The sequence below is a fragment of the Schistocerca gregaria genome, chromosome X, assembly GCF_023897955.1.
Source record: "Schistocerca gregaria isolate iqSchGreg1 chromosome X, iqSchGreg1.2, whole genome shotgun sequence".
NCBI classification, from domain to species: domain Eukaryota; kingdom Metazoa; phylum Arthropoda; class Insecta; order Orthoptera; family Acrididae; genus Schistocerca; species Schistocerca gregaria.
The window spans coordinates 301,314,727-301,336,249 of NC_064931.1; positions in this window are offsets into that span (position 1 = coordinate 301,314,727).

Here is a 21,523-nt window from a genome sequence, read left to right on the forward strand (position 1 = left end):
CGAACGCCAAACACGCCTTGAGAATGAGGTTACTTTTTTTGTTCTTATATTGAGGTAAGTACCATCATCGCGGTCTAGGCCACTGAGCCAAGATATTCGTTCCCTATGACACACTATGTTCCACCGCGATTCCACACAGTTGTCACTGAAGTAGGCCCATGGCTTACAATTACAGAGAATTGGCGATGCATGTCAGTTCCTAGATCCGGAAACCCTGGTTCACCAAGCCCGTACACTGCAAACGAATGCTGAGCTCCCTGGGGTGCCAGCCATCTAGAGTGAACAGAGGGTGGGACAAGAGAGAGGGGGGAGGGGGCAAGTACACCTCAATGAAAATACCACGGACGTAGCTAGCAGTGCCACCATCTTTGCATTTTTCTTTTTTCGCCACACAGATATAGGTTGTTACCAAATTTCATCTTGTCTTCCTGTATTGTGATTTAAGTATTTGAATAACTTTAACCTATAAAATGCTTCTCTCAAAATACACAAGAGAACACATCATTCTTCGTAGTGTATTATTTCGTACGAATAACAAAACAGACCGTATCCTTATCAGTTATGACATTTCGATTGGTGGACTACCTCGGTTGTTCTAATTCCTTCAAAACATGATCTGATGTTTATTCGTTTAACTGGACTCACAAAAGTAATTTGAATACAATCTGTGAACACTTACCTTGGGAATCCTTCCTTTTGAAAGACTAAGATGACGGATTTTCTAATCTTCCCTAGCGACAGGTAGAATATTGCACACACTTCTATGGAGACTGAAACTGATTCATTTGTTATCAATCTTTTTATGCAGATGTCTCCGTAAAGTTTTCATTTTAACATTTCCGACGTAGCACTTGCAATGCTTGGTCGAGTTACAGAGCAGGAGATGCTTGAGAAACATTGGTTCGGGAAAGATAAAATAAACATTTTACCGCAACAGTTTTACAGTTACTGAAGTAGATAATGCTTCTGCACTGAAACCATAATGATGGGCTTAAAACATTGCGACACAGATACGTCACTTAAAAAAACTGATCAGTGCGAATTTAAGATATGTACCGCAACTGAACTCGATTTCAGCGTAAGCATTTATGTCGATATTACGTGAACAAAGTAAAAAATACTTAGTTTGCTTCTGCATCTGAATTCCGCAAGCCAGTGTGCGATGTGGTGGAGGGTGCATAGACTAACATCCCAGGACTCCTTTCTATTCCAAACTTGGAAACAAGTCCTCTAATTTTAGCGTCATGATCATTACACGAGATGTGTTTTGGAGAGAGTAGTGTACTTCTTGACTCGATTTGGATAGTTGGCTCTGCTGTGTTGTGAAGAAGGATTTCCACTTTCTTGTAGCATGTGACACTGTTGTACTCGCTAACTGAACAACCCTGACGAGCCACGCATTTATTCTTCAGACATTCCTGTCACTTCAGTTAAACCAAACTTCATACGCTCCCAGACGGAAAAATAGTATTCAGGGTTTAGTTTTGTACGTGGCCTATTTCGTGCGTGAATTACAGGTCAGTCATTCGCAAACTTTTTGTACCTAGGAGTAACTGTACAGTTACTGATATATACAAAAAGATTGCAGACGACTGCAGTAACTGATAGCCAATCGCGCAGCCAAATAATATTTGATGTTATAGTCTATTTACATGTTGAAAGAAGGGTGCAAGGAATTGGAATTATTATCTCCTGTTACTTACGTTAAAACTTCGTGATCAGGGTCTTCAGGCGAGAAGCGTGACCGTATCTTAATATGCCTACAGTTAAGAGTAAACGCATTTGAACGCAGCTACTGAATAAACAGAATAATTTCTAGGTAAATGCAGATGAGCACGTACGTCTGCGACTACATCACGTTCGCAGTCTAGCATGCTTGTACTATGGATTGAGGTCCGATATGCTTGACCAACCACCGCACGTCAAAGTTTAAAACTTTCATTCTGTGCTAAACTACCCCACTAGGTTAGGTTGGAAACGACTCTACACCACGTATGCTAAATGTGGTTGCCCACGAAAACATCTGAATTGCAGACATACACACTTCATTCAGTCACGTTCAGTTGTTGGCTGCACAGGGTAGGAAAGTATTTTCATTAGCAAATTAAATGAATAGATGAGATTATACCTTCTCCAGAGGTTGCTGTTAAACTGAATAACGTAACGTTCATCTTGGAAATCAGTACTGCAAGCGTGCGAGATGCGTTGCGAATGCGAAGATAAAGAAATGACTTGGACTGACCCGTTTATACGAATTACGTTATATTTACTTGTGTTCAGAATCAGCTGCCGCGTTCTCAGTTACATAGTATGCAAACAACCTCATAGTGCTACAGACCTTACCATCAGCTCATTTGTATACATTGCTCTTCGCTCCTGATGATGACTCTCTGGTAAGAGTGACTAATTTCTTTGTGCTAGAAGTTTTCAGCCCAATAGCATATCTCCTCCACATATTCCGTACACACATTTTTGTTCTTTAGGTGATTGTGCTTGTGATAACTATATTGATTCCAAAGGAGGAGCTGTTCGGTCTAGAGAAAAGTGATATTAAGCTAGCGCAATTTATGGTCCATAATTTTACAAGAAACTGACGTCAGTGAGACTGATATACATCTGCGTGCGACGTTTTGCGAGCCCTCTGATAGACTGGATAAATGCGCGTTTTGTTTCATTTACGAGGCACTCTCGGGTGGTTCAGTGGCCTACGGTGTACAGATTTTAGAAGAATAGCCAGTTTCCTGGCTTACTCAATGTAGAATCAAATGGTTACTTTTAACGCTATACAAACACAGCTCCTCTCTCACTCTGTCTGCTGAAATGCACAATTGACCCTTGTCCATATGCTATAATTGTTGTCCTGTCTGTAGTATTCAACGAACGGAACCGCTAGAGATCAGCCAACGATACCGACAGCAGTCTTGCAATTCATTGGTCATTGTACTCTATCAGGTTCATAAAATCGAGTAAACTTACCCGTTAACGGATATTCAGAAGATAGCTCCTTTAAATCAGAAAAGTCCGGGAGGTTTTGGAAAACAATGCGATAAAAAAATTAGCAGCCACGGTAACCTGAATCAGTTACCTTTGTGTTTTCAGTATGTCCAAGTAAACCACTACAATACAGCTTAAATAACTTAGTCAACTCTGTGTATTTGATCGTAAAATGTTGATAAACTTCGTTTTACCCACAGTCTGTAGTAACAGAAACATAACCTGCTTCTGTTCATATTTTCTAGATCCAAATGAGTCTGAATGTTGCAACAGCTTCTACTGTTATTGCACACGAATGGTTTAAAATGAGAAATCTAAAAAGTAAGCACACTTACTAAACCATCAGTCACGCCAGCAAAAAACACTTTAATACCATTTAACACCGACTCTAGGCTTGATAATACCTCAGTCTGACGATGAGAGAACACAAGATTTTTTCTAACATGCCACATCCAGCTGAAAGCACTCTTTGATCATTAGATCACGTGCATTCAACAAATGTAATGGATGTAGATTGCTATATTTCACCCGATGTTACATATAGACTCAAAGAGTTTATATGGTATTAAGATCGGACATTTTAGTGGGCCAGTCAAGGTGGGTTATGTTGCATGACTAACCATCAAACCAGGAAAGTATGCAGGCAGACCTGTGAAGTCGGTTGTTGTTGCCTTGGAAGACGGAGCTGTCGACACCATATGAATCAAGAAAATGTAAACACTTGGTAACCAGGAGTAATGAAATAAACAACCTGGTTAGTATTCACCGCAACCTTAATGCAATGAAAACACTCCCAAAACTTTGGGGTAGAACCTCCTCTCCGAACAAATCTTCCACACAATACGGGCTAAGTGTCACATGTGTCAGTGTGTGCACCCGACATCTTACATAATTTGAAAATAGACAACGTCACGATTCGTTGGAATATGCTACATGCGTACGGTCAGCTAATGACTACTTTCTGTGCTGTTTGGCCTACTGAAAACGTGCAACTTTGGTTCAAATAGCTCTGAGCACTATGGGATTCAACTGCTGTGGTCATTAGTCCCCTAGAACTTAGAACTACTTAAACCTAACTAACCTAAGTACATCACACACATCCATGCCCGAGGCAGGATTCGAATCTGGGACGTAGCAGTCGCACGGTTCCGGACTGCGCGCCTAGAGCCGCGAGACCACCGCGGCCGACACGTGCAACTTTATTTGGCGTTGTAAATAATGGCCTTCTGCAAGTTAACCTGATGGAAATGTTAATTTCATACATTTACCTACTCCACGTTTGCTCTTAAACCTGTTAAAATGGACCTGCATTAACTGAAACTAGCAGTTCTTGTCGTGTTTGAAACTGTCACTGAGAGGATGTGACATTTGTCTCTGGTCTCCATCGGTTGGTCTCTTTTTTTTCTACAGTTATCCGCATTCCATGCTACATGGCTGCAAGTGATACACCTTGTTGTCATGATGGAAATCCACGTTGATACACCAACAAATACGACAACTTCATTCTCGATGTGGTGAAGTGCGCCCTCAAACAACACAGGTGGTTTTTGCCATTCTGTCACATCTCCACGTCGACTCATTTTACTGCGTAGTTTACAGATAACCAACTGTGACATATGCATTATTGCACTACAATGGTTTGCTTCAGAGGTAGAGGGCAACATGATCACCAGGTGCAAGTTGTATGACATCCAAAGCGCTCCAACGTGAACTGCGTTTTTTATTAAAGCAGTGACTAATCTTTTATCCTTATACTCTCCGTGTAGCTACAAATAAAAAAATATGAACTCGGCCAGCAAGATCCATCTTTATGAATACTGTACTTGCGGGTTCGATTCCCGACGGGGTCGGGGATTATCTCTGCCTTGTGATGACTGGGTGTTGTGTACTGTCCTTAGGTTAGTTAGGTTTAAGTACTTCTAAGTTCTAGGGGACTGATGATCATATATGCCAAGTCCTATAGTGCTCAGAGCCATTTGAACCAAGTCTGTACTTGGCAATTACTACATTGGAGGCCATGTTCATTATTCTAAACGTGGTGAAATTGCAGTTACCATGTTCTGAATCCTTATTTAGTTCTTAGTAAAGTGAGCAGCTACAATATGTCGAGGTCGAGGCTTTATTGGTTCAAATGGTTCAAATAGCTCTGAGCACTATGGGACTTAACACCTATGGTCATCAGTCCCCTTGTACTTAGAACTACTTAAACCTAACAAACCTAAGGACATCACACAACACTCAGTCATTACGAGGCAGAGAAAATCCCTGAGCCCGCCGGGAATCGAACCCGGGAACCCGGGCGTGGGAAGCGACGTGGCTTTATTGCCACGCCCTGATGATAAGATATTTAATGTCCGTTTATTCCACACAATGGATGAATTTCAACCAGATTTAAGTATCTGCTTTGCCCTATAATATGCTGAACACTGGGGATGCCGCACTCAGACACAGATGGTGGGAGAGTTTTAGATACATGGAGCCTGGAACAGAGACTGGGAAAATTGCCATAGGAGCGCCTCCAACTACCATTGTCTGGACGCACGGGAGAAATGCACACACTGCCCATATTTTACCTGGCTAAAGAGGTGCAGGTATTTTCATACTGAATAAAACTGATAAATGGACACATCAGAGGGACACTGGGCTGCAGATACCATATGAACAAAAGGTAACTTGCGATTACAGAACTTTCTTGGCTGTTATATGGGTCTTTCTGTGCTGGAAAAGAGGGTGTTGCGCAGTAGCAATAGACGATGCTGACAAATTATGCGATGGGTGAGATAAAGAACTTGAGTTAGCCGATGAGATGTATGGATATTGTCACAGAAAATTTTGTGGAACGCTAGGGGAAAAGCCGTCGTTGACACAACACTTCAGTTTGAGGTATTGTTAGAAGGACTTCAATGCAAAGTATGATGTAAAATACTTCAACTACTGTTCAGAGTACCTTAGTCACGGTTACTATGATCGTAGCTATGAAGCACCTGCTTACGCCCAGCAATGGCCATCACCACAACACCACACAAACAAGCTGTCTGCAGACTCCAGCGTGCATTAGGCTGACGCTTTCGACACATCGATCTTCCACTTAAGCACTCCTTTTATCGTCCACCAACCTTTCCTTAGTATAACTGGTACATCATTGCACTCTTCTTTAAATTGTCGTCCTCAAAAGGTAGTAATTGTTTCATCATTTTGTTTTGTAAAGCGTGACTGTAGTTCACTAGCCATGGGTCCAAAACACAATATTTTATACAAATAAAAGGATTGTAATGTATTCTGCTTATGTTCCTACCAACAACCGCATCTCACCTCTTTAACCAGAGAAGGAATTATGATTTTCTACTATACTTTAAATGTGTTTTAAAATTTAAGTTTAATACCATATACAGCCAATTTAACCTTTAGTGCTGTCAGCCAACTTCAAAGTAAGCTTTTACACTGGAAATAGGATATGTACTTTACGCAATCTCAGTGTAAGTTTTTCATATTATCTTAACTTGTATGTTTTACAGTCTATATTCTGATAACACTCTTCTTCATTTGAACAGCGAAATCAGTAAATAAAAAGTACTAAGTGCGACTTGTAGTTGTTTTCAAAAAAATTTGCTCTAATCTATTTATTTATTTAAATAATTAAAATTCCCATACTCAAGTGCTATTACTTTATTGCTGGTAGATGCAACCACAAACATATATCCTCAACTAGCAAAATCCGTTATTATAGAACTGACGCTCAGTGTCAGGCCTGAACAAAAATTTTCATTCCAAATAACTCCAATGGAAAAGTGAGATACCTGTGTGAGCTTACGTAATCACATACATTAAAAGATATATAACGTCCTGTTACATAACTCTTTTTACAAAAATTTCTTCGCCACTCAGCGTCATGTCTACAAACATTATCTGACTAGTAACTTTTTAGGTTGCTAGTCTTTGAGGTATAACTGGATTTTAGATGGCGATAGTCGTGATGTATATTGCGTAAGATCATTATAGCTGATTTTTTAATGCAGTACTACGGCGTGTTACAGATTTTTTTTATCTTTGAATTCATGCCTTCTGAAGGGGCTCGACATTTTATTCATGGGCTTATGGCCTTGTTTTCTATGTATAATTACCCTTTTTCAGTTTCCATAAACAAAATAAATCATTAATTTATTGGCACGTTCGTTCAGTATGCGTGGATAAAGTGAAGCTCAAATGTAATAAGACACAATGTCATCAACACCATGAAGCACACTGAGATTTTCTATGATGATATTCCACTATCCAATCTACAATCACCAACATCAATTTCATAATGTTCCTTTATGATCGAGTGATACACAAATTCTTATTTGTATAAGAAAATTACACCGAAAGTTCCTACTCTTTTACGAGTACCCTTTGTATGACTAGGCACGGATTCGGCCTTCATCTCTTTCACAGTGAAGCCGAGATGCAGCCACAGGGAGGCGTTCGCCTGCAGGGAGTAAGACGTGGCTCGGTGCGAACACACAAATCCGGCTCAAGCCCGCTGAGGTCTGGTGCTGCGCCACCAGGATTGACCCGGCGTCGCCCTCTGCAGGTCCCACTGAATGTTGCCATCTGCAGTTTCCTGTTCGTGGCTTACCCTGCCCCTCTCTGGGACTGCAAACATTTCACACTTCACTCTAACTAGTATCTACTCGCAGTTAACCGCTTACCCGACTCAGAGGCTTTTGTTAATTTCGTGATGCGGTCCTATAACGATGAATCTTGAATCCTAAGAGGGTTGTGTATGAGAAGGTGGCAAATAACGCTCCACCAGGCAAATTCTTAATATATTTTAATGAATGCTAAAGTTACTACGCACTGTCGTCGTAGCAGTAAGAGTTCTCTATCAATTTCATTACGTGACATACACATGGAGGCTTTTAAGGCAGCGACACGGACAAGGAGAAACGCCTACTCGTAATGACCGATTTCATCCACATAGTTGGTATGAGCAGGACTTAGCAGAAATGAAAATGACAGAAGTAGAAGATCCAGATGGCCAATCGTTTAGAGAAAATAGCATTTCTGATTCGGGTTGAGCGCAGTATGAGCCATTTGTGTTACCAAAGCAGGAAGCAGTTTCCGCAGCGACAAGGTAATCCGATGGTCGTGGTGTCAAGTCGTGGCGTTTAGAGAAAGTAGCATTTCTGATTCGGGTTGAACGCAGTATGAGCCATTTGTGTTAGCAAAGCAGGAAGCAGCTTCCGTAGCGACAAGGTAATCCGATGGTCGTGGTGTCAAGTCCTTGTTTTCAGTCTTACCTTACTTACGCCACAAAAGCTCAGTGTATTGCGTTTATTGATATTTTAATAAGGGAATTTGTGATTGCAAATTAACTTCCACGAAAGGAAGTTATTTGCAGCGTTCACGGGGGCTCTTCAAACAACTTTCCATGGATTGATTGGCACTAAAGCGTATATGAATTCGTGTTCGGTTAGTTTCATTTTAACCTTCGAGCAACCCTCGGCAGCTACAAGCGAACAGTAGCTTTCCATTGAAGTAAAACCGGCCCATCGAGAGAGAAAAATAAATCACATCTCGAGAAGACTGTATCAAAATACTGTACATGCCATTTGCCCAACACCAGCTACATTCGCCAATATTTGGCGAAGTGACACGTTACGCTTGGTATGCTGCAAAACTGTGCGATGAGAGCGAGCCCTTCTATGAATGTAAATAAAGTTAGCTTTTCGACAGAAACTTTAAAACAACAACGTAATTGTAAAAATGCAGGCAACATTCCGAGAATATTACTCCTTTCATGTTTTTACGATGAGTATCACCACAGCACTTGTAAATCGTTTATCTAATTTTTTATAGGAATTTCTCATATACACGTTACATTCCATTCAGGAAACTTATTTGCAATGAAAAATTTTCCTTTGACTTTTCTTTACATGTTTTCCAGAACATTAATAAACATTAATTATTATTTCGGTTTATTTGCATTGTAAGTAACGTAAAAACTGAAAATATACAAATAGTTTCTGCAAAGTGACCCAACCCCCGTCTCTCGGATTACTATTATGCACTCTTTCAGTTTCACCAACCGCTGTTTTCGATCAACACTCACATAAATGGCCTCGACCGCAACCCCATAAAAAGCACTATTATTTTCGAAACGTTTGCCTGTTTGAAGCGTCCACTTCTGTTTCATTTCTGGTGATGCCCTGTATATATCATTAACTGGACGAAATCGAAGATGAAGGTTATAGATAGTTAGTTTGTGACGTCGGCTCCATTATGCCCACGCTGTTGCCTCAGATACCTGGACGTTATGTACGTAGTTAAAGCTACAAAGTTTCACCAATTGTTTAATAACACAAACAAGAAGACTCAATTCACATTTTAGGTAGAGAAGCATGTTGAGATTGAATTTTTATGTAGGACAAATGTTCATTTCCACCGATCGCAGCCGAACGCGTACATCGATCCCTGACCATTCACGCACAGCTCCGAGCCTAGTGGCGCATTAGTAAGTCACTTGACTCATATTCGAGAGGACATCCAGATACAGGTTTGCCGTGAGCATCCTAAATCACTTAAGGTAAATGCTAGAGCGATTCCTTTAAAATGGCTCAGAAGATATCGTTCTCTAGTTTCTCTTCACAATGGCTCTGAGCACTATGGGACTTAACAGCTGAGGTCATCAGTCCCCAAGAACTTAGAACTACTTGAACCTAACTAGTCTAATGACATCACACACATCCCCGCCCGAGGCCGGATTCGAACCTGCGACCGTAGCGGTTGCGTGGTTCCAGAATGAAGCGCTTAGAACCGCTCGGTCACTCCGGCCGGCTATCGTCTCTAAAATCAAACGTGAAAAGTCCATCATGAACGGAAATTTAAACATTGAAATTCCGTTGTTCCTTTCAGGGGCAGCGTCTAACATGACACTGGAGCTTAAAACTCTGCACATAACGATCGTGGTCAATGGCTATAGTCCCAAATTGGTATGTAGAGCCATGAAAACCTCGAAAAGATCGAAAAACAAGCAGCGGACTCGCCTTAAGGTGCGTATAAACTTGCGAGTGAATATACTTACGACCAGTTGATGAGGTGCAGGGGTCAAAAACTGACACGGAGCATTCTGTAAGTTAAATTGCACACGAGCGCGGAGATTCTTATGAGCTCGCAACTGTGCTGTCTCCACTCAACCACTGAGCGGGCTGACACAGTGGTTAGCACAGTGGATTCACATTCGAGAGAACTACTGCTTAAATCACTGTCCAGCCATCTAGATTAAGGTTTTCCACAATTTCTTTAAAAAGCTCCAGGAAAATGCCGGGATCGCACGGCCAATTTCCTTCCCCTCCCTTTGGCAATCCGCGCTTGTGCCCTGTCTCTGGTGACTGCGCTGTCGCCGAGACTTTAAACTCTGTAATCTTCTTCCCCGCCTTCCCACTGAGCCTGAGCGTCCTACTTTGCTCGACAGAAAAGCCGACAGCTCGCATCGAGTAGTTTACGAGCCGCTCTCGATGAACACTCTCACTTTGAACAACTTGCACACGAGCCGGATGTGTATACGTATCTTTACGTGAAGTCAGTTGATGATCGAATAGGAAAATATTTTTGTCGGACTGTTATCCAGCCTATCTTTCACATTGAATATAAGGTCCAGGTTGTGTTAGCGTTCACCACGAATGAAAGAAGTTCTGTGTGCACTGTGGGCGTGTGCAGGCTGGACCGCGAGTGTGAAGAAATATGTATTTGTGAAACAGGCAGGCCAGTAACAACAAGCATCCGCAGACTTGGGAGCTGTATTTGGCTTGAGTAGTACAACAAGTTGGCTGTGACCGAATTCCAGGATGGCGACAGGGAGATAAAATATAACGATATGTTCATGCCCGACAATCAGAAAAGTGATGCCAGAGTGGCTAATGAAATATTGAAACATCCGAACAATATTGAGAGTGAGGGTGGATATAGTTCAGCATTATCCCAGAGCTTAACAACCCACCCACAAATATTGAAACGCGGGGGACCAACGCAGAACGTATGGTACCTTGCCATTAGTAAAACTTTGGCCGAAATGATCTACATCGCACTCGCTGAGGACTGTCAATCATCTCTAATACTGACTCCAAAAATGGGCAACAGCAGATCACCACTCCTCCCAACAACTGGTGCCCAATGAGACCATCCGTTTTTAAAACTGTGATGTGTGGCCAGAGGTAGCGTCATGACGAAATATAAGTGGGCTCTTGATAGCACAGTATACTAGCTCCTCCATTAGTAGCTCCAGAGGAAGGCTATTACAAGCATGCCGGAAACGTAGGTTCTATCCATCAAGTGAGATTTTTATGTTAAGTTCTGATCACTTCACTATAAAAGTCTAGATGATTGCTCAGCGTCTCCTCTTGATTTGTCTTACGTATTTCGTTTCTGGTAGTAGGGTATAGTATACTAGGACTGGAAATGAGTTTTCCTACGGCCGTCAGCTAGCTTACAAAAATATTGTTGTGAAAAACTTGGGACAGTTACAAAAGCATTAAGTACCGTTTTCATATATTCGTGACCAGAAGTGAGACACCCTCCGTACCGTGTCATAATCTTACATATACTTACAGCGTATAACTCTGCTGCTTATGCTTCAAAACAGTGGTGGACAGTCGTCTACATTTTTGTGGTTACCCTGGAAATATAAACTGGACAGGACTTCAGGTTCGAACAAATTATGGAAGGCTATTGCTGACAGATAGGTGCAACACGATTAAGCAACGGAGTTAGAGAATCTGGTAGCTGGTGTATTGCATAGTGAGTGCTCCTGGGATGGTTCAGCATGTCACGCTGCTGCGTCGTTCTCATACTTCATTTGATAGTCAACCACACTCGAGTAAAAAAAAGATGCTTCAAATGGCTCTAACCACTATGAGACTTAACATCTGTTGTCATCAGTCCCCTAGACTTACAACTACTTAAACCTAACTAACCTAAGGACATCACACACATCCATGCCCGAGGCAGGATTCGAACCTGCGACCGCAGCGGTCACACGATTCAGGACTGAAGCGCCTAGAACCGCTCGGCCACAACGGCCGGCACTCGAGTAAACGATGGGCAACAAACGTGGTATGAATGTATGACAGTTAATTTGTTCTACTCAAACTTCTAAGAGGTTTAATTTCGAAGTTCTTTAATTCAAATGTAAATCCTATTTTAATTTTATATTAGTATCCTCATGAAGAGTAACAATTTAGGGGAAAACGTAAAGGCTTTCTTGAGTTTGATTATGGATCAGTTTTTTATTATCCAATATGGCAGACCAGGCTAAGGCAACAAAGGACTACCACGACTTCAGCGTCCTGGAGCTTTTCATTATATCTCCCAGGCTGAGAGTTACATGCTGTAAAGTAGCATGATGTGTAGTTCCTCTGCCACACCATACCATAGAAGGATGAGGCTACTCTCTGACACTAAATAGTGTCACGTATTTCTTCTTTTTACGATGCGATCGTCACAGAAAGCGAAATACTGCTTTGGTTGCTACAGATTGCTCAGATAGTAGAACATTTTGGATTCAGATGTAATAAAATATAGTACAGGAAAGAGTATGAAGGGCCAGGGAGGCTCTGTCAGTGTTACCCATCCCCACAGAGAGCTGAAAGCTGTCCCAGGCCTTCCATCTACAGAGGGGCCTACAACAGTTCAAAGCAGATGCCTGTCGAGAGTCCGGAATTCATTATTACCTGCTGAGAAACTGGTTTTGCACTCGTTTCCCGTAAAGATCGTACCTGCCAGAACTACTAGATCATCGAGTGGCTGGACCCAAGGTCTCTGAATAACATATGTAAGTGGCTGCACTACAGACAATCCGACATTACCTAGGTTTCTGTTTCCAGATGAAATCAACTAAATTCGTATGGCGGCAGTTCAGTAATATGAATCCTGTCCTTTTTAACCACAACTGCGAGGGTTTTTATTTCTACAATCTATGTACTGGTATTTGACGGACTGCAACTCAACGATATTGTCTCCAATAGTTTACCATACTTAACAGGTCAATGGTCTGTTTAGCGACACCGAATAAAACAATGTTCACATTGTCATCAATTTATCCCCTCTATGTAGTTTCTGCTTTGGCTACTTACTAGTAACAGGGGACGGGAGCTCCACTACGATCTCTTATCAGTGACTGGTATGGCCTAAGGAATAAGATGAGAGCTGCGACGATATGATTTGCAGCTAATATCTGATCCGTTCCAGCTATTGACTGACATTAGGCTTAACAAAAGTCGATAGGCACTCGAGTACGTATTAAGCGCATTTAATAGCAGCTGTATCGTGCCAAGCGCCAGGGACTGTTTAGTTTGTAGCCACCGACTCAATAGTGTGTTAAGGACAGTGACATCGTTGACGGTTTTGGATAGGGGCACAGTTTAACAAAATTACTCACCAGTGCAACGTTTCTACATGTGTCTGCTCATCGCGCTCGTAAGGTACACAGATAAATATGATCGCAAGAACACTGATAGTGAACGTTAGTGAAAAAGGTTATCTGTAACGATGGACAGCTGTAGACGTTAGCTAATGCTGGAGGTGGGGCTCGAGCACAGAAAACGGTGCAATCCCTTGCCAACAACTGGATGTTCTTGAAGTACTCTTTTGTTACAAATACTTAGCTGGGTAGTTCGTCTGTCATCACCTCTCACTGGTTATCGCTAAGAGAACCATCTGTCCGACAGTGTGCATCCGTCTGTTCTACTTCAGTGCCTCAACCTTTAGGAAATTAATGCTGCACAACATCATCCCCGAACTATCAGAGCGGTCTGAGCGATACTTTACCTAAATGAGGTTGCTTACGTGTTCTCTCCCTCTCCTTTCACTCCCTCCCCTCCACCTCCACCCCTTCCACCCTCCTAGTTTACCTGCTCTCAATCCTATGAAGGACATCTGAGGTGCCATCGATCTGGAAATGTCCACCTTACAAGGGAAACTGCCTATCGCACCCCCCTTAGATTTAGTGGTAGACTCAGTGGACGGCCCGTCAAAAACTGAACACAGATCAGGTATGGAAACAGGAAGAAGGTGTACTCGACTCTAAACAAAAGCAAACTAGAAACAGTGAACGGTCCAAGAACAAGACATACAGTATAAAACATCTGGATTGAGAAACTGCGATGTGATTAAGGGGTCACGATGATAAAGTACGATACCGCTTTAACGCCATTTTTTTTCGCTGTATGCTTTATTTAAATTTGTGTCCTTGTCGTGGTGTAACTTTCGTTTTGCAACAGCGTGGTGTAAGGTAGGGACCTATAGTGTCAGTTGATTCTGCACAACTACACTAGTAGCAGTTGAAAGGAAGTGGCTTTCGAGTGGGAAGCGCAAACGTTTGATGACAAGGCGACAAGCCAACCGATTCCTCCACTGAAAAACACTTCTGGTGTGTCATACACGGTATTAGTGACAATACGTGTGTCGTGTCATAGGACTCTCTTGTTGATGCACCTAATTTGTATGACTGGTAAGTTAGATATGCCTCCTTGCCCGATATAGTTGTTCGTATGAATGTGAATGTGTTCACTCGTAAGAAAATGATGCAAACATAGTAGTTCGTTGCATAAGCTGCAACAAATGAACACAACAGTTTCAGAATCACGCAGTTTTTCTGTGCTCTGTCAAAACACATGTTTTTAAAGTTTTTTAAGTTGAGTTCCGTTTTGGAAGTCTTGGCTCTTATTGTAACATAATTCACACCCGTTTATTTGTTGTTTTTATTTCTGCGAGACATCTATGTGGTATGTTGCCTGCTCTCAGTATTCATCACAGTTACTTGCAACGGTAACGTATTCTTACCACATGACCAATATTTTATAACAAATATATAGTATGACAACTGCCAATGCTACAGAAACTGAACAAACATTTCAATAACCGGACGGATAGTTCATAATGACGTGAAAAAATAAATTGCCCGATAAAGTTTGGAACACTGATCGCCTACGTGGCAGTCCATTACCATGATCACTGACACACGATGCCGTTGCTGAGTGTAGCTGCTCTTTACTGTATTTCTTATTCTTGGACCTTCACGTTTCTATTTTGCTTTTTTCACAGACCAGTACACCTTCATGTTTTCATGCTTGATCTGTGTTCAGTTTTTAACGGAGTGCCCCTGGGCCCTCTTACCACTAAACCTGAGGAGGGTGCGATGGGGTGTTTCCGTTGTTAGTCCAAGACACGACTTATTTCCTTGAGCTGCGGGCCGTGGCTGTGCAGTTACTGATCAGGAGGTCTTTGCAGACGGTTCGGTATCCAGTGGTGTACATGCCAAGACGCGCCATCGTACCAACAGCGCAAAGGGCGGTGCTACACGCCACTGCAAATTCAGTTGCTTATAAGTGTGTTATATCGTGTGCGGTAAAACACCATCCACCGAAACTACAGCAGAGGAAGTGTTGTAGATGAGATAAAATTGTCGTGGGTCAAAACAACACATTAACAAAGCACTTTATAACACTTATTTTTGTATGGACTCTTTCGGTTTCCCAGATCTCGATATTTGCGGGAAATGGTTCCAGAGTTCTGACAAATGCGCTGCGAAATATTCTCCTCATCAAAATCATTAGTGAAGGAGAGCAATACAAAGTGTTCCTACTCATGGGTGTTTTCACTGCATTTGGAAAATTTACTACGCTGTCAATATGCCGTCTCCTTGTTGGCGGCCGGCTTTTGTGGCCGTGCGGTTCTAGGCGCTTCAGTCTGGAACCGCGTGACCGGTACGGTCGCAGGTTCGAATCCTGCCTCGGGCATGGATGTGTGTGATGTTTTAGGTTAGTTAGGTTTAATTAGTTCTAAGTTCTAGGCGACTGCTGACCTCAGAAGTTAAGTCTCATAGTGCTCAGAGCCATTTGAACCATTTGAACCTGGTTGGCGACATACAGTCTCGATACAAAAAAGAAGCCCAATATCGACTGATACCATGGTCAGTGTGTTAACATACAAATACCATCGTAGACACTTATATACCCTTTCTCTAATTCGGCAACGTATCGCCTGATATCTGCTCCCATTATGATAAAATTTACTTGTGAATATAACTTCTGCGAAGGCTTTCATTTCATCTGTCGATAATACTAAAATAAATATTTTGTAATAAATCAGCTGCCGCAGTGTACAACCATAATCTACACGTAGGTAGAGAGGATTGTGATATCACCCAAATTAAATTTCGATTTGGAAGGCTTTGTTTTGCCTTCAGTTCCACCTACACTGACTGACAAAAAAGTGAAGCACACAGAACGGAAGGGGGAAATGAAAGTTTACGCGAAGGGAGTGTGATTGATTTTGTGTCGGGGATTAAAAAGTCGAGTCAAATTCAGAAAGAACCTTCATGTGCTAGCCCACTTATCAATATGACGTTGCATTGTTCTGACGTGGATGCGTACACTGATTTGACTACGACGTAAATGATAGTCGATTTGGTCCTAAACACGTTCTAATGAGCATAGATCTGTGGATCTTGTTGGTCATGGGAGTACCTCATCAACACGAAGACAGTTCACAGAGACAAGTACCATGTGTGGAAGAGTATTATCCTGTTGAAAAGTAGCACTTCCGCAGAGCCAAATAAGAGGTAACGCATGTTGGAGCAGGGTATCCGTGACGTGCCGTCGTGCCTTCAGAGTACACTCAATCACTGTCAACCGTAACCTAAAATACCTCATGGCTCCCCACATCTTGATTCCAAGAGTAACATTGTTGTGCTTCTCCCACGGCCACATTCCAAACGCAGCTGTTTGTGTTCTCGTGTTAACAGCAGTCTACGCATAGTTCATTAATTCTTTATTCCAGCTACTGCTACTCTCCGACCAATGGTGAAGGACAAGACAGAATATTGCATGAGGTCCATTACTTTCTTCGGATGGCAGGAGCTGATATGGAGGACTTCCGATGAGATGATACAGAATACGGTGATCCACCCTTGTAGTGTTCGATGTGGTCGTCTGCAAGCTCGACCTGGAGTATGCCCGTTTTCAAGTTTCCATGCAATCCAACGTGCAATCAGTGTCCCATCCGAATGCCCCACAAATCTGGATAGTGCACGATTTGACCGTCTGACAAATACGGACCCAAGATGAGGCCCTCTTCATAATCTTTGAGGTGTTGATAACGCTGTCTCAACCGTTGCGGGGAAGCCTCGTGTTCTTCACAGTGACCACCCAACATCTGACACTGTTCGAGGCGCTTTTACACCCTACAATGCTTGGTAAAGAAACTAAACAGGAACGACGCTACTTCACTCTTATGGCCGTTCTACCTGTCGCATGTAATTGCAACTCTCTCATTATTGACATACTAGTCGATTGTGTGCACTTGTATGAAGCTACACTGACATTCGAACATGTCTTCTGGGTGCTTTACGTATTTTGTCAGGCATTTTAACACCTAACACTTCTAAGTAATAACGGTATATTTTCAGTGAGAATAGGTCCATTGGTTGCCAGGTGTAGAGGTACGTCATGGCAGCTTCACACATAATCTCGGACTCTAGCTCAGCAAACGCACCCTGTTAATGGGTCTGATGCTCCGAAGAGGAATATCTTTGGCCTCTGCCGACCTACCTTGACAACAAAGCACACAGGGCTTGTGACCCCAAGCATTCATATAAAACTATAGGATCCAAACTATTTCAAATTTTCAGCCACGTTTTCGCAAGTAACGCAAATCTATCCATGCTTTCCACGAGTTAGCAAGTTGTCAGTGGACTATTTAGCCAATGCATGTGAGTAACTGATACGGCGAATACATCAACCACCCTCCCATTATGTTATATAAGTCCTCATTGGGGACAGGCCTGGTGTTTACGCTGCCGAGGAAACTTAGACAAGATATTAAAGAATGTGTTGAGTAACGCTATACGTGCGAAGATAAAAATATATTGCTGTATATAAAGTCTGGCTCTGCGGCTAAATAAAAGATTGTTTGATTGCAATATGCGTTCAGTTTCTTTTACACTGATTGATAAAGTACGCGGATTACATCGTTGGATGTCAACGTAAATTCATACATGTATAGATGATCGGCAGCAATGTAAATGATTAGACTTGCCATTCTCAGTGACAGGTAGAACGCCAACAGAGTGCATTAGTTTTGTACTTGTTTAGTGCTGTTACCTGGCCTGGTGGAGTATATTAGGGGTATGAACAGGGTCAGGCACTGAGTGATCATTGCGAAGGACACGGAGACGCCGCGGATTTGTGCGAGACATCGTTATCAGCCGTTGACACAGTTCGTAAGAGACCGCATTTGGCTGGCTGTTCGAATCATGCAGTACGCAAATCTCTGGGACATTCGGATATGACTGCTAATCAATGTTTGGCTGCATGGGAACATGAGGACAGACATACACAATTTCAAGGCTCGAGTCGACCACTTGTGACATCCACAAAGGGATCTTCGCTGTATTGTCCACCAAGCACATCGTAACCCATTCGCAGTTGTGCCTGTTATCCGAGAACAAGTAATCTACTTCCTCCAACATCATGTGTCATCCTACACCAGTGCTGGGAAACTAGCAATAGACGGACAAGGGAATTAGCGTCCAATGCACAGGGTGCTAATAACATAGCAACAGAAACGACTACCTTCGGAGTGGCCAGTTAAGACTTCAGTATTTTTCTCTCAAGTTACGATGTTGTCTTGTCCTTTTATCTTGTGTCGTTATGAAATTTTACTTAGTCCAGGATACGATATTATAAACATTTACGGCAAATCTCGTTATATAAACTTGATTATTTCTCAAGAGCTTATGTTTTGAAATTCGCTTTCGCTGTCTGCAATAATACTAACCGCCGCTATTCTGTAGTTTTTGTGTGTGTGTGTGTGTGTGTGTGTGTGTGTGTGTGTGTGTGTGTGTGTGTGTGTGCGCGCAGTGGGAAAATGTTGTGATATTGGGTGGAGGAAACCGTTAAGTGTGTGTGTGTGTGTGTGTGTGTGTGTGTGTGTGTGCAGTGGGAAAATGTTGTGGAATTGGGTGGAGGAAACCGTTAAAATTGGTTCTGATCTTAATCTAACTCTGTAGTGGTGAGCCTTGTGGAGAGGAGGGGGAGGGGGCTTCAGGGGTGGTTCGCTTATGCTTCAGCTTAACGCTTAATGCCCGAAGGTCATGGGAAGCCACTGGACGTGATGTTGGTCGTCAGCTGCTGAAACGTATGCAAAGCAGTCGTCTTCGTACTGTCCTGGTAGAAATGGGTTGGTTCAAATGGCTCTGAGCACTATGGGACTCAACATCTGAGGTCATCAGTCCCCTAGAACTTAGAACTAATTAAACCTAACTAACCTAAGGACATCACACACATCCATGCCCGAGGCAGGATTCGAACCTGCGACCGTAGCGGTCGCGCGGCTCCAGACTGTAGCGCCAGAACCGCTCGGCCACTTCGGCCGGCTAGAAATGGGTTTCTGACACTCCACACTCAAATACGTGGCTACCTATTTCACAGCAGATATTAGATGGCTCCTCGAGGTTACGTGACATTCACAACATTTATGGTCGTTATAGATACTTTTGATCTCGAAACCCAGAATTTCCGAGTGTCGCACCAGTCGTCATCCTATATTCAAAATACATGGGTTACACAACTGACTGCAACAAACTGCTCGTAGTGTGGCCATACTCGCACCACAAACAAAATTTAGTGGAAACATTCGGACATCGTAATCTGCGCATTTTCCAATGAGACGACCCTACTCATCACTTAGGGTCACCCAGTTTATTAGACGATCAGAGAAGGTTCAGTGGCTGCTCTTATGAGCGCAGCGTTTGGAGCATGTGGCAGCGGAGCTAACAGCGTTTTATTTAGTCGCACAGGCAGGCATTAAATAGCAAGAAAATAATCTAATTAGCGACTAAACAATGACAGAGTATATACATTGTCCAGTCACATTATTGTGACCACCTGTCAACCACTTTTTTCAGCGCGGACAGCTGCAAGACTTACAGGATGAGTCAATGAGGTTCTGGAAGTTGCAGATAGTGACTTCGATCAATGCTGTTTCTACTGTCGATGCCAGCTGCTCTGGGTTTTTCGGTTTAGGATCCATGACGCAAACAGACCGACAAAAGTGGTTCCACAGAATCTCGACTGGCATTGAATCCGGGGAGTTTGGTGGCCAGGGGGGAACAGTAGACTCCCGCACGTCCACTGTAAGCTGTGTGTCACGTTGTATTGTCCTGCCGGTGGGCGACATCGTGCAGAGGGGAAAAAGAACTGCATATAGGGGTGGTCATGGTCCTCAAGTTTACATTTAAAATTTTTTGATCCATTGTGTCTTCCAGAATGACGGAATGACCCAGGAACTGCCAACAAAACATTCCTCAGACCATAATATTCCCTCCTTCCGACGGTTGTTGCAGTGGGTTCATTTTCAGAAATTTCGCGTCAATGGAGCATAAAATGTGATTCATCTGAAAAGGCACCTCACCACTTAGTGGAAGTTCAGTTGCGGTATAGGCGTGCAAATTCCAGTCTTCGTCGCCAATGGAGCATGGTTGCATGGAACAGGCGCCTGCTGTGAGGATCCATACGCAGCAAAGTTCGCTGAATTTTCGTTGAGAACACAGTATTGGTAGCCTCTTGGTTCATCTGGGCCACCAGTTGCTTAGCAGTTGCGTATCGATTCGGTTGCACACATTTCCGCAGCCGTCGTTCACCGTTATAATCTATGGCTCGTGGTGCAACGAATTTTCCTTGTTGCCAGTTTTCGATAGCATCATTTTGCCGTGGACGGTATACTTTAACTGCAACAACACGCAGACAGTTTACAAAATTACCCGTTTCAGAAATGCTTCCACCCTTGGCCCAAAATTCAATGATCATGCCGTTTAGGACGTCAGCTAAATCACCCCGTTTCCGCATTACGACAATGACTGCACTGTTTCTCCATGTACCACGGAGACACTTTATATAACCTCCCTTGCTAGTGCTGACACCAGCCGTCGGTGGGTGGTTATTGCACCTTGACGTCGAACGCTGACGGCGGTCACATTAATGTTGCGCGTTGACCGTGTGTAAAATGCTCGTCTTATTACTTACTTCCGAGTGGAGAATTGCTCGAAAAAACGCTTGCACTCTCTGCTGGAAACAATAAGGGGGTAACAGGCGCTGTTGGCAGCGGCGCTTGCAGGGCCAGCCTCCTAAATTATGCAACAGCGGCCCTGCTCTAACTTCTCCTCTGATCGGCCGGCACTCGCCGCTCGCCGGCCGCAAGCACTTGCTGCTGTCGACGATCTCCGCCAAACATTCTAACACACTGCCTGCTCTGAATACAGCTTAATCACCTTTATAAAGTCTGATTAATCCCTTAGTGCGGCAAAGATTTGACGACTCTACGTATCAAAGCTTTCTTAGGATTTTAGGACCATTTGCCACTTATCATCCATTTGACCTGAGGAGTGATTCAGAAGTAGCTGGTGACGGGTCATATATGAGTTGTACGACAAAAACTTTTGAATAAATTTTTAAAATACTCTGCTGTCTTCTACAAGTGAGTAAACAAATCGTGC